This window comes from Cinclus cinclus, chromosome 1, assembly GCF_963662255.1.
Source record: "Cinclus cinclus chromosome 1, bCinCin1.1, whole genome shotgun sequence".
Classification (NCBI taxonomy): Eukaryota; Metazoa; Chordata; class Aves; order Passeriformes; family Cinclidae; genus Cinclus; species Cinclus cinclus.
In genome coordinates this window covers 15689234-15702505 of record NC_085046.1, presented here as the reverse complement: position 1 = coordinate 15702505, position 13272 = coordinate 15689234, and positions in this window count along the sequence as shown.

Below are 13272 nucleotides of genomic sequence, written 5' to 3'. Positions count from 1 at the left end.
GCTAATCCTGCAGCACAGCCTTCAGAGAGCTCTGTGCAGGAACTCCAGGTTCTGCTCAAAACAAACATACCTTCTGGAGGGTTTCTGCCCAAGTATTTTCTGTGGAGGCCAAAAGCACTTACAGATCCTTCAGGAGCTGTTCCATTGCACCTAGTTGGAAATTTCCTTGCTTTCTTCTTCTGGCAATTGAACTTACATGTTAAATGTACATCCCTCTCTGTCAACTTTCATGTTTTTCAAGTCTGCTGTCTTCCATCTGGGAGCCACCTTTGTCCCTTATGTTAGACTCTGAAAGGCTTGAAAGTTAAACAGCCTCCGATGGGTGGCTGCCCAGTCTCCTCTGCTGCCTGGCTGGTGGGATCAGAACTTGCTGTCCTTCCCCTCCACTCTTACGCCTGGAATGTAAACACACCTCACAAAAACAGAGGAATAAACCAGCTGCTATTCACTCCTTTAACCATCTATTGAGCAACAGACCATGCCATGTTTATAAGGCAGATTGCTGAAATGGAAAGTCAGCATGGAGATGTGACCTCAGAGGCCATCCTGTCTCAAAGTACAATCAACGATACCTACTTAATTCCTGATTAATATGTCTCTAACTTGTTCTTTAAAAGAGCTCATTGATGGTGTCCTAGGTTACAATCCAGGATGTGCCCAAAATCTATTCTATCACCACCTTCACGAACTGTTAATGGGCCCATCAATGCCTTGCCCCATGATTCATAGATAACTCCCTCCAGGAACTATCTCTGTTCACGGGCAATCAAGGACCTAGTGCAAGACTCATGGAATGAGATCATCCCAGTGTGATATGCTCCTCCCAGAGGGAGGAGCCAAGGATCCTCACACGGATATAATGTGGGATTTGGGCCCTTACCCACTAGCTCTTTCGCAGGGGACAAAGGCTACCAGACCTTCTCTATGAGATCAGTGCTTCAACTAAACCGCTTCATCTGGACTGCTACCACCACCCTAACTACCAGGGTGTCAGGAGGAGTTCATCGTCACCACCGGGGCTGGTCCTGAGGAATCTGCCATCATCTCCTCGTGTCCCTCGGAACTCTGAGCTGCCTCCTCCTGCCCTGCTGGAGCTGGGCCGGCGCTGTCCCACCGCTGCTGCTTCCTCAGCACTGCTGTGGGGCTTTTCACTACACTGTGGCCCTGCACCCACCTGCCCGGCCAGGGCATCCCTGCTTTTCCAGCTATCACTGACAGAGCTTCTCATCTCACCCACCAGCCCAGGATTTTCCACCATTCCAGCTTGGTTCTCTTGGAGTTCCGCACCGGAATCAGACTGCCCCAGCTTTTGTAAAGCAAAACCCCTCAAGGTCCCTAGTTCTATTTGCTTTTAATGCTGTAGTTAGTATTGTTGTTTGTTTGTCTTCTTATACATATTAGTAAAAAACTGTAATTCCTATCCCCATACCTCTGCCTGAAAGCCCCTTTAATTTTCTAAATTATAGTAATATGGAGGGAGGGGATTCGAATTCTCCATTCCAAAGGGAGGCTCTGCCCTCCCTAGCAGATACCTGTTTTTCAAACCAAGACAGATGGCAAGTCTGCTATCTACATAGAATATGTATTCCAGTGCTTCCCTATCTGATCCCCCTTCAGTTGGCATGTCCTACTCAAGAACTCACCTACCATCTCCTTTGCTGCAATTAAAATCCATTATTACTCAAGTGCACTGCTGTGCAAAGAAGGGATTATTCACTTCATTTCTCTGCTGACCACATACATGTGAAATTAATGGTCTTCTCTATGCTTAATAACACCAGATCAATTAGATTTCCATTTCAGAACAGGTTCACTCCTAGTATGGTAACTGGGTGTTTCCAGTTGATACTTTTCTAAGTGCATCCCCAACAGAGCAGAAGACAATCAATTACACATCATCTAGTCCAACACCTACATATAAAACTCAGTGTGGCATTTGTTTTTTTCACAACAACAGAATAGTTTTGGATCATCTTCACCTTGTGATCAGCCTACAACTTCTACAAAACTCTTGTCATGGTTTTAAGGAAACTAGGACCCTACCTCACCATGCTCTGTTCAGTTCAGCACTTTTGTTCACATATCCTTGCCATACAGTTGATGACTCTTGTTATTACTCCAGTGTAACTTCGAGCCATTTCTCCAATGCATCAAGGAAATTTAGTATTCTAACCCTGGCCTCTGATGTACTTGCAAGGAGTACCAAGCAAACAACAACAACAAAAAGTGTATCAGGATTCTGCATTGCAAGAGTTCCACCTTTTTCCTGCTCTAGACCGCCGTGAAGAGCAGTGGAGGCAGTGGGAGCACACTCCAGCAGCAGCAGCCAGGCATCTTTTCTGGGCTATATGCCCCTTAGGAACTGGTTGTATAAAGCTAATAGCACATATTGCACAGCTGGGGAACCTTTCCCTTATTCCTTTAGACAAGCTATTGATGAAAATACCGAACACAAACTGCCAAGGACAGACCCCAGTGGAAATCCTTGATGGATACTTTGACAATGAGTCCCTAATAACTTCCCTGAGTTTTCCACTTGTTTTATACACTCTAAATGGTAATTTAAGCTCCATGCTATTTCCTCTGCTTATTTATAAGAAAGACTATCATATGGGAGGGAGGTTGCCAGAAGTCTAGCTGGAGTCCCAGTAGCTGTCTGATCTACTGTGTATCTTCCATACATGTAGTTTGCTCTACTGTCACAGAAGGAAGTCAAACTGGTTTATATGATATGTTTATAGGAAGCTCATGCTGACTGTGACTCTCAGTACCTTCCTGCCTTGTGCACAGCTTGACCGGCTGTTCCTGCAGATCCCGGAGATGTCAGACAATTGTCTGGAATTCCACAATTTGTCCCTTATATGGCTGGGCAACACATGTTTTTGGTGGATCAGTTGACACCCTTGTACAGTGCAACTAGCCAGAAATGGAGCTGCCTACCCTGCCCTATGGGATCAAGTGCCTCTTACTGCCTGGCTATTGTGAAGGAGGTGTGGCCAGGATCAGGGCACAGGTGAGCCTCAAGTGTTTGTTTTGCTGATTTCTTGGTTGATCTACAGGGCCTGGAGAAGTGGGTAAAAGACACATGAAAGTAACTTGATTGCATCTTAGAACACTTTGCCCTTCTGTCTGGGTTGGTACAGCAGTACTTCAGGCTAGAGAAGTGCTGAATCACCAGCAAAGAGCTGTGATGTCTCTGAGCTACAGTTTCTCTGAAATTTACTTCCCTCTTGAGCAACAGGAGCCATCAAAACAAATTACTGAAAGCAAGACATCAGAGTACATTTCCAGGATTCTCAGTAAAAGGTGAAAAAGGAGTCTCTGGGATCTCTCATGTTCAAGTGGAAACCAGTATCAAAGCTCCATTTGGCTTGATGAAAGCAGAGTTCAGCCCAGGGTCTGTGACATTTAAGACTTCACAGATGAAAAAAGGAATGACTCCTCCCTCTGCATGGGACAGGTTTTCTTTTCATTCTCACAGAACAAGCTAAAAATTACACTTGGCCTTTGGTTTCCATGCTACTATTTTGTTGCTGTTGAGGGAATGAAGAAAGAAGCGGCTTAGTATTAGTTTACGTAATAATGTTTCCACATGCCGGTATTCAATTTCAAGCTGTAAATCTAGGTACCACCAGATCCTACTCTCATGCTGGTACAGGTCCTTGTGAAACAGATACAGGCAATATTTCATTTTATAAATTGTGTGTATAGTTCCCACAGCCACCCATGAGGAAATCTCAAAAAGACTGCAACCTTCTTGTATTTTTGTTCCTGAAGGGGAATTTGATTGATGCTTCTTAGATGTTTGATACTGACTGGATTATACAGCAATGCCTGTATTGTTGTTTTCACAGTAAACACTTGTTGCAAGTAGCCTTGTTTGAGATAGCAGTAAGGGAGATGTGGTTTTTCAGGAACTCAGGCCATAAAGGAAGGGCTTTTAAATAAAAAGGTGAAAGAGGGTGGATAAATATAACTTGTAACTATATAACACTTCACGTGCTTTAAAGTGACAAAAGCACCGGGCTTTAAAGCCCAGTCTCTTCCAATTTGGCACTGGGCATGGCCTGATGGGGTTACACCAGTCTGGGCAGGCTGCTCTAGAGAAAACCTCTCTGCTGCCCACCTACAGACATCCTGCTTAGCAGACATCAGCCTCAGGATGGTAGTCAAGGGTTTAGAAGACTGGAAATTACTAAGATTTTCTTTGTTCTACACGTTGAAGCATGGTAAGACACTCTTGGTTGTTTGCTGGGCTTTTTCCTCACTTTTTTTTTACGTGTGGTTTCACTGCCAGTAAAAGGTTGGTGCAAAACTTGGAGCACTTTCAGTTTTCTGGTTGCCATTACACTGCTCACTGAGAAATATATTTATTATTGGTGTTGCAGTCTTTTTAGGTGATGGAGATGCCTTCTTCAATCTGATCTCCTTGCTTTCTCTTGCTTGCTCTATTACTTGTAATCAACATGCATGAATGAACACCACATAGATTCTTCCATTGGAGTCGGTGTCTGCTCTCCAAAGCCTGAGAAGTACTAGCAAGTACTATGCTCACTATCTTTATTTCTTTATTTTCCATCTGAATGCAAATTCCTTTCAATATCTCAGACAGCAGAAAAAGCCTCACAGTTTCTCTTAAACTTAAATCCTTTTTTTTCTTTTTTTTGGAGGCAACAGGACATGATACAAAGGTGACCTACAGCCAAAGCAGCATTGTGCTGGCTGAAATGATTCAGCATAAAAACCAGTACTCTCGAGTGAACTACTGAGATACAGACTTTTTTATGTCCACAGGTCACCATGCAAAAGTGCTCTTTTTTTTCAAGACAATGAGCATTAAAAGTTCTTCAGTGCAACTGTGGAGAATGTATTTTCCCCGCCTGGAGATACTTTTGAGATGGTAAAACTTTTTTTTTTGGTTGTTTTAAAATGGGTTAGAAAGCGTAAATGCATAAATAAACGAAGACAATAACCAAAAGAACATTCTTTAAAAGTCAGTAAACATCATTTGGAAACCTCAATAATTTTGTAAGTTTCAATTATTTCTATTTGGGTGTTGATTTCAGTCCTTTTTACTATAATTATCTTACATTTCAAGACAACAAAAGTAAATCTGAAAAACTAGACTTCTTCATTTTAGAAAATATTAATTGGGGAATTTTCATCTGCAAGCTTTCTTAAAAGAAATCCAAAGAAATTAAACACAGTTGTCCTGTTCCACAAAAGGTTTCCGATTTGCTGCCTGGCATTTAATTCACAAAGATTTAGCTGAAATGATGCTGACCATTTTCATGACTGCACTGGTTGCCACTGAGTACTTGGAACATTTTAAAAACTGGCCACATATTTTGTGGCCATTTCACAAGATTCCCAAAGTTAAGATTAACATTTTAAGTGCTGCCCAAAGTATTTAGCCACGTACTTCAGTTGTACACTCTCACTCTTTCCTATGAATAGAGTTTTTTCTCTGTACGTGAAGGCAACAAACATGAATAGGGGAATTTACTGTTGAAAAGGAACCCATTTGTGCAGTGCAGTGCACTGAAGACCCCAGTGTGCTGTCTATGGGTCTGCTGTCCTTTCCCAAAAAGGGCAGCAGGGTTATCTTGTGCTGCCTGACTTCTGGATTTCTTCTGATTCTTACAAGCACATTCTCCAGTTCCCAGACCTGGGAGAAAAAGTCTTTAAAAGGCACAAAACCAGAGCTTTAAGCCGTATAGAGTGAAGATTCTCCTCCCTGCACCAGTTAATATGAGGAAAATCAGACTGCTCTGCTGAACATTCCCGAGTCACAGGCACTGTCCTAAATGAAACATCCTATCTTACACCTAAACTTGTACATCCACAAATTACTGGGCAGCAAGAAGTCTTTCTTAAAGACATGTTTCACACTTCCTAGGATGAGGTTACCCATGTGCTTCAGTGTGCTCCTCATCTGATATTGCAAAGGGATGTCAGTAGTTGTGGCCTGGGCCCACTAGGAATCTTCCTGGTGTGGGTTCCAATGGCTTGTTTCTTGAGAGTGTGGTTTGTCTTCCCCAAATTTAGCTGTGTCAGATTTGGGCATCTGGTCTCAGTAGCTCAGTCTCCTGCTGCAGACAGTGAAGAGATGGAAGTGCTGCAGAAGGTAATGCCTTCACTGGGACATGTGACAGATGAAATTTTAAATTACACTTAACATCAGAAGCCAACAGTTCCTTAAGGACATCAAACTGAGTGTGCCACTTAAGAAACAGCACTGCTGTCTCCCATCACAGCAGTGAGGGACACCTTAAGACATTCCCTGGTGTTTAGAGCATCCCCAGGGAAGAGTCAGCTTGTCTGCATGGACCAAACTCAGGTTAAGCTTTACCTGGACTCACACAGGAAGCCTGTGGCAGAAAAGGGTCTGCACTCCAGTTCTTTACCAACAAACTATCCTTCTTATTCTCAAGATAACGTGACTTTACTGTAAAGAAAGAAATGTCCCTAATTTGTGGTTATTTACAGCACTGTTAATCAGGCACATGCCATGAAGTACCAATAAAAATTGTTTAAAATCAGCCTTAAATAGCTAAACTCTCAAAAGCAGCTCATAAAACGAGACTTGGCAGTTCTTAGGTAGTTATGGTTAAATTGACAGTCCTTTTGGGAGTTAAGATAGCCAAAAGCAGTAGTAGTTAGGAGTGAAGTGATAGATGGTGAGTTTGTTGGTTGAAGAGCCTCTATTGCACACACCCGAGGCTTCAAATGTCCATTGGCCCGGGACTGTGAGAAGGGAGATACCAAATTTTGTCATTGAACACCAGCTTGTTGAATCATACATTGTTTGCCCATATGACTCTGGAAACTGCAAAGCCAGAAGAATGAGCTTTGGTGTGAAGGATCCCATTGCTGTCTGCCTGAAATAGGAGACTTTTCAGGCAGGAGGAAAGACAGAAGGACAGTTAAGTCCAAAGCAGACTGAAAGGAAAGTTAAGGAAATCTGGAGAAAGGACCAATACCATGAACAAAAAAAGCCCTTCCATAAAGAAACCAGATCTCAACTCCTTTTAAAAAGTCAGGTGCACAAGTTATATTAGCCTTGAGCCAGGTCTAACTTCCGCTGCCAATAACCACTTCCACTGCCAATAACCCAAGCTGACATAACAGCAACATTAAGGAGTTTTGGGGTGTTTTTTTTCTGTTGCATTAGGCATTCATGTCTCTTTTCCACTTCTTTTTTTTTTCTTTTCATTTTCTTCCCCCCTCAAGGTTCTTGTATTTTAGCCAACCGCCTCCCTCCTTGTTAAACAAGAGGAGTTTCAAGATGGGGCCCAAAACTAAACAGTGGCTCCACAACTCAGCACTGTGAAAGCTGTGGGTTTGGGTCTCAATTCTGCTGCTAATGAGTATCAAGCACACCCAGGCACTTGCAAATCAGGTCATAAAACATGAACTGGCATCAAGGCTGGATTCCTGTCGCCTCCCTTGCAGCGTGTCAGTGCAGTGTTCTCAAGCAATTCAGCCCTTTGCATCATGCTTCACCCCTTTCCTGCCCTACATAATTAGGATGGGCAGGGATGCCACCAGAGCAGCTTCCAACTACCAACATCCTCCTACAAACATCAGCTTAGCCACACAAAGATGTATTATTGTCCTCTTTGGGATACTGCGCCAAAGCACAGAGAAATTTGTGGACATTGTGAATAAGACATAGAACAGTCAATGAGCCCAAAACTGCACAGACATATTCACACCATACCAAGTCCAGTTCATGGTCTTTGGCAGACCTTGGTATAGCAGCTCAGGCTTGATGCCAGACTTGGTTACCCAAATTTCTGTCCAGCTGGCTCAAAGTAGGCATGCAACTGCCTGCACTTGGCCATGGAAACATGACTTGGCCCTTAGACCTTCAGAAGTGTTTCACTTTGTTAGGTTAGGAGCCTGAAACCCTTTGAGGTTCTTTCTAACTCTCCAAGAGTCTCACAGATCATTCATAGTAGCACAGGAATGAGAACAGGGGGCTGACATGCTTAAAGCTGTCACTGTGACCACTGAATTGGTGCCAACTGGACTTCAGAGCTGGTAGTGGAACACTGGAGGATCTGGTATTCCCAGTCTGTGCCAAGTCCAGGCTCTACTTTCCTGCAAGTACCAGGCTCAGGTTTAAGAAAGTGTGGTCACACCAAGTACTGAATGGAAGCACACTTCTGTTGAAGGTTTCATAGCAGAACATGGAGTTTCACAGCAAGAAAAACTTGTTTGCGTGAGAAAATAATTTAATTTGGCCAGAGATGTGGGGGACGCTAAAGAATGTTTTGCAAATATATTAACGTTAATAGGCAGTGCAAAAACAACTTTGAGCCATTATAGGATGTAGATGTTCACCTCACAAACAGGAAGGGACATGGACACGGCAGAGGTATTTAATGCATTCTTTGCCTCCATCTTCAACATGGATGATGGGCCAAGGGGGTCTCAGTGCCCTGAGCTGGAGGACCCTGAATGGTCAGTTTGAATGAATTGCAGGAATGATCAGTTTCCATTCAACCCCAAAATTATGCAGGGTTTTCTTCCCCAGTGGGATCCCTAAAAATCTATGGAATCTGATGGGAATCATTCAAGAATCCTCAAAGAGCTGGCTGGTGTCATTGCAGAACCTCTCTTGATGATTTTTAAGCAGTCCTGAGAATCTGGAGAGCTGTCCCTGTTTTCAAGAGCAAGAAGGAGGACCCCAGAAACTACAGACCTGTCAGTCTCACTTTAGTGCCTGATAAAGTTGTGGAGATTATTCTGGGAGGTATTGAAAAACACCTGAAAGACAACACAGTTATGTGGTCACAGCATGAAGTCCAACAGAGTTCACGAAGTGTTTGGACAATGCTTTTGGACACATGGTGTGATTCTTGAGAATGGTGCTGTGCAGGGATGGGATCTGGACTTGATCCTTGTGGGTCCCTTCCAACTTAACTTATTCCATGATTCTGTGAAAGTCAAACATAATAGAAACAGCTGCACCGTTCCCTTTGCCACACAGCAAGAGGACATCTGATGGAATGCCAAGAGCAGTGGCAAGCTTTGCTGTTCTGTATGCTGACAGTACCAGGATCATGGCTCTGCCAGGGCTACTCTGAGGTCCTCTGTGCTCTTCCTAATGCAGAAATTATGATTAAGACTTGCATAGCCCTGGTGGAGCTCAATTTATAGAAGCTTTTCTGAAGCTATGGAAAGCTGGATGGCTAAACACTCATCATTTATTCATCTTCAACCCCACACAGGGGATTCACCAGCAGATAAAGTCATCTTCTCCAGCCCCTAGAAACCATGTGAGGAATATGGCCCAGGATCTCTGCAAGACTGAAAGATACAGAGGCATGATGGAACCAGAAAGCCTCTGGAAAGATTCCTGAAGGAGGATCCGAGCTTGGTGGCTGCAGTCCCACTACTTGGCAGTGCCTTAGTAGACAGGGTGAATTGTGCTCCACTGGCACGCTCCCTGACTGGCCCTGAGTGACTGCTCATGCCAGTGATTCCTCATTCACCACTCACTGGGGCAAATCAGGGAGCGAAGGCACTTCCCTGGCATTTCAGAGCATCCCCCAGGGCAGCCACCAAGGCCTTTTCCTGGTGCCGATCCCCTTTTGACTAATGCAGAACAATTCCTACACTGTTTCCTATTGCTGGGGATGACACACAGGGTAAAATGAGCATTAAAAATATAGCGAATTCCAGAAGCTCATGATTATTTTATAATCAAAGCTGCTTCCTGTAACAGCATCTCACATCTCATCTCCACTGAAGGGCAATTTAGGTAGATAAAAAAAATAATTCATCAAAGCCAAGAAACATAATGAAAATCTATCTGAGTAAGGAAATCATGAAGAAACGGGTTTAAGCCCACACAGCCTTTCCTGCAGCCAAAGTTAAATCCATTCTTCCTTCCATAGTACAGGTATGTTATCAATGTCCTCCTCCCCCATCTTCTCCTAGCTCACAGTACAATGGCTACTTCACTCACTTGTGAGTATATCCATGTCTAGCAGCCATCCTCTGCCATCCTCCATGTTAAAACCTAAGCCACCAAGTTATCAAACATCCTCAGAATGGTCTATGTGTTGTTCTGCAGCTTGCTCTCACTCTCCCAGGTGGAATGCTCCACCTGGCATACATATTTTGTCCATTAGGTCACCAGTGGAGGATATGAGGCTACAAAGTGAGAACTATAGCTCAGTGGTTGCAGCAGTTTTGTGGTGCTAGGGGAGGAGTCTGCAATCCTGAACCAATATATGTATTCTAACTACTGGACTGAAAATTGAAGCTCCCCTTACTCAGTGGTATATAAGAGTTTGGGGTGCTCAGCTCTGGCAAATGATGTGACAGAGTAGGTGGGAGCAGATTGAGTTGGTGTCTTCATGTCAGACTCGGGTACAAAGTAGGTACAAGTAGCTCAGCATCATTAAGATGGGGGGGGGGGAATCTGTTTTGCACATTCCCAACAGCGAAAGTCAGGCTGTACATACTCCCTCAGGAACTCAGGTATCAGCTGAATATCTAGATCTCCACTGACATGTTTGATGGCCAGAGGTGTTGCAGCAGTACATGTTTATCACAGATCTGCAGGACATAAAACCTGGAAGTGCTGATTGCCCACCAAATCTTAGCTATCACCCCTCCATGCAAGTGGAGTAGCTTTGCTGAAGCACAAAATTGAGATCACTTGTACTGGGCTCCTTACTATGAGCACTGAGCTTCTGGATGGGCTGACTGCATCCCCTTCTCCACCAAGGTTCCACAGCCAAACATCCACACAGCGTAATGTAGGCAAATGTACCCTGTGCTCCCAAAAAACCTAAACAACCAAAGTCTTTCCCACCTGATGGACTTTCTCCGGTGACTCAGGTCAGTGAGCAGATATGGCTTCCCCTTGCACTCCTCCAGTGTGAAGGATTTATTAGCATCATGCCGTGTTGCCATTAGCAGTCATTACTAAAACATTGCTGCAGTCATTTTCATGAGGGATGAGCTAAACTACTCACAGCTACATACCAAAAGGTGTCTTGATCAGACTGACTTTTCTGTTTTGTCCTTGCCTATCACATGCTTGTGTCCCAGTACAGGGAAACCCTAACTATTACAGGAAACCAGAAAAGCAAATGTCTAAGGACAGATAAATGAATATTTAATTCAAACCAGCAAGATGTTGTTTGCAGTTATTTATTTTACTAAAATGGTTACATATGTTGAAACAAAGAAGAGCAATAGTAATAACGTTTGTTTTTCCAATATCATAAATAATTACTGAGTTTTCATTAGCTGTTGGCTCAGCACTGATCATGACTTTCGTTATTTAAAAAAGACACACACATAATTCATCAGAATTTGTGTTTTCAGAAAACTCTAAAGCAGCAGTAGAAAAAAAAATAAATTAAAGGAAACAGTAACAAGAAATTAGGCCAAGTATTTCTTAAATTTAAAACCCACTTAATGTGTTTTACAGATCATTCTTGTGCTTTGATCATTGGAAAAGAGAACCATTAACAAGTTGTTTATACAATGGCTTGCCTTCTCCAGTTTTACTTCAGAGGAGTCCCCAAAAGTACCCTTTTTACATGAAAAATGTTGTTGTTTATACAGACAAAAACACTGAATATTCCTAACAGAAGAGTTTGTCAAAACCATGAATTTATTGTCACAAAATATTTAATACCAGAATAACTTATAATAGTATGAACAAAAGTGAAGTATTAACTCTCTGCTATTAGTTATAAACTCACATTATTATGCCAAAATCCAGTAAAGTATTAAAAATTAATGTAATGGTATCTTAGACACATAATGATGCAAGTCAGTAAAACATACTTCAACTGTTCATACAGTCACAACATACATTTCTTGCTTGGCACTTTAAGTCAATGCAAATCAGCAATTTAGAAAACAAAGTAAAAATATATATGTACAAAATATTTTCATATCAAATAATTTTCATTGTACACTAAATAAAACCAACAACCGTTATGTTACATCAAGAAGTTTCCTAAGAAGTCACACCAAGGCTGATATTTGCAATGTGTCTTGACTATTTTAGTGCAACTGAAACAGCCTCTATTTGCAAGTTTGTTACATCATTAGCATAGTCCTGCTTCCATTGACATGGGAGTTCTGCCATTAAACTCAGCAGGAGCAGAACTAAAGTCTTGTCTTTTTCATTGGTGGCTCACCATAAAGAGAAGCAAGGAAAGGGATAAGTAGGAAAAAACCTGACAGGATACCCACAGGAGAAAATCCAAATCCTAGCAACAATCAGCTCTTTTCCAGTTTTCTGTAATGGATTCTGTATAAATTGGTTTTGGCTTTGCCCCTGTTTATTCAAGCACTGTAAACCTCATTAGACTATTGTTATATGACTTAAGAATAACTTGTACACCTCCAGATAAAATTTAAAAATAAACCTGCTTTTATGATAGTTATTACACTCAATAGCATAGTCAATTTTAGAGACATGACATTTAATACATGATTTAGTATCTTCTTAAAACCCTTCTGCCTTAAATGCTGAGATTTTTCAATGTTTCAGTTCCTTTTGGGATTCCTGTTTGGGCTTTGATAGTTTTTGTTATAAGCTTTTCTTACTGAAATGTGAAATGTCAATCAACTATCCTCATTTATGCAGTACACACAAAATAAAAATGTTTAAACCACATTAAAGTAATAAGTTCCACAATGGAAACATTTCTGAATGGCACTATAGTTTTAGTTTTGTACAAGAAGAAACCAATTTTACTTCTATCAAAACTTCAGTAAGTCACTAGTAAAGCTTTAAAATTATAGAAATTCAACTTGAATTTACAACTAGTCTGACTAAAACCTTCTCAACTCAGAATCTTTAATGAGCAACACAGCTGAGAGCATATGTATAAGTTCAAAATAATCTGAACAATTAACTTACTTCCTAAATTTGTGTGTTCTAGAGTATTGCACTTTTCAAAGGAATGATTTTGGTATTTTAATATACTGCATATACAGGTAAGAAACATGCATAACAACCTTATTGTCACTTTGACAAAACATACTGTACAATTTTTATAACACTGTTGATTTAGAAAAAAGAGAGTGAGAATGATGTAACAATTTCATTAAGACTCGTCAATTTGTACAAGTCACATAAGCACAACTCTCCAGGGCCTTCAGCAGTAATGTGTTTAGCCCTCGGCTGCTTAAGCCCACTTGGAATAATATACAAAGTTTAAGCATTATGGCATTGTCATTTTGAGGCATAACACTGTTGTGCTATGCCCACGTTATAGCTTATTT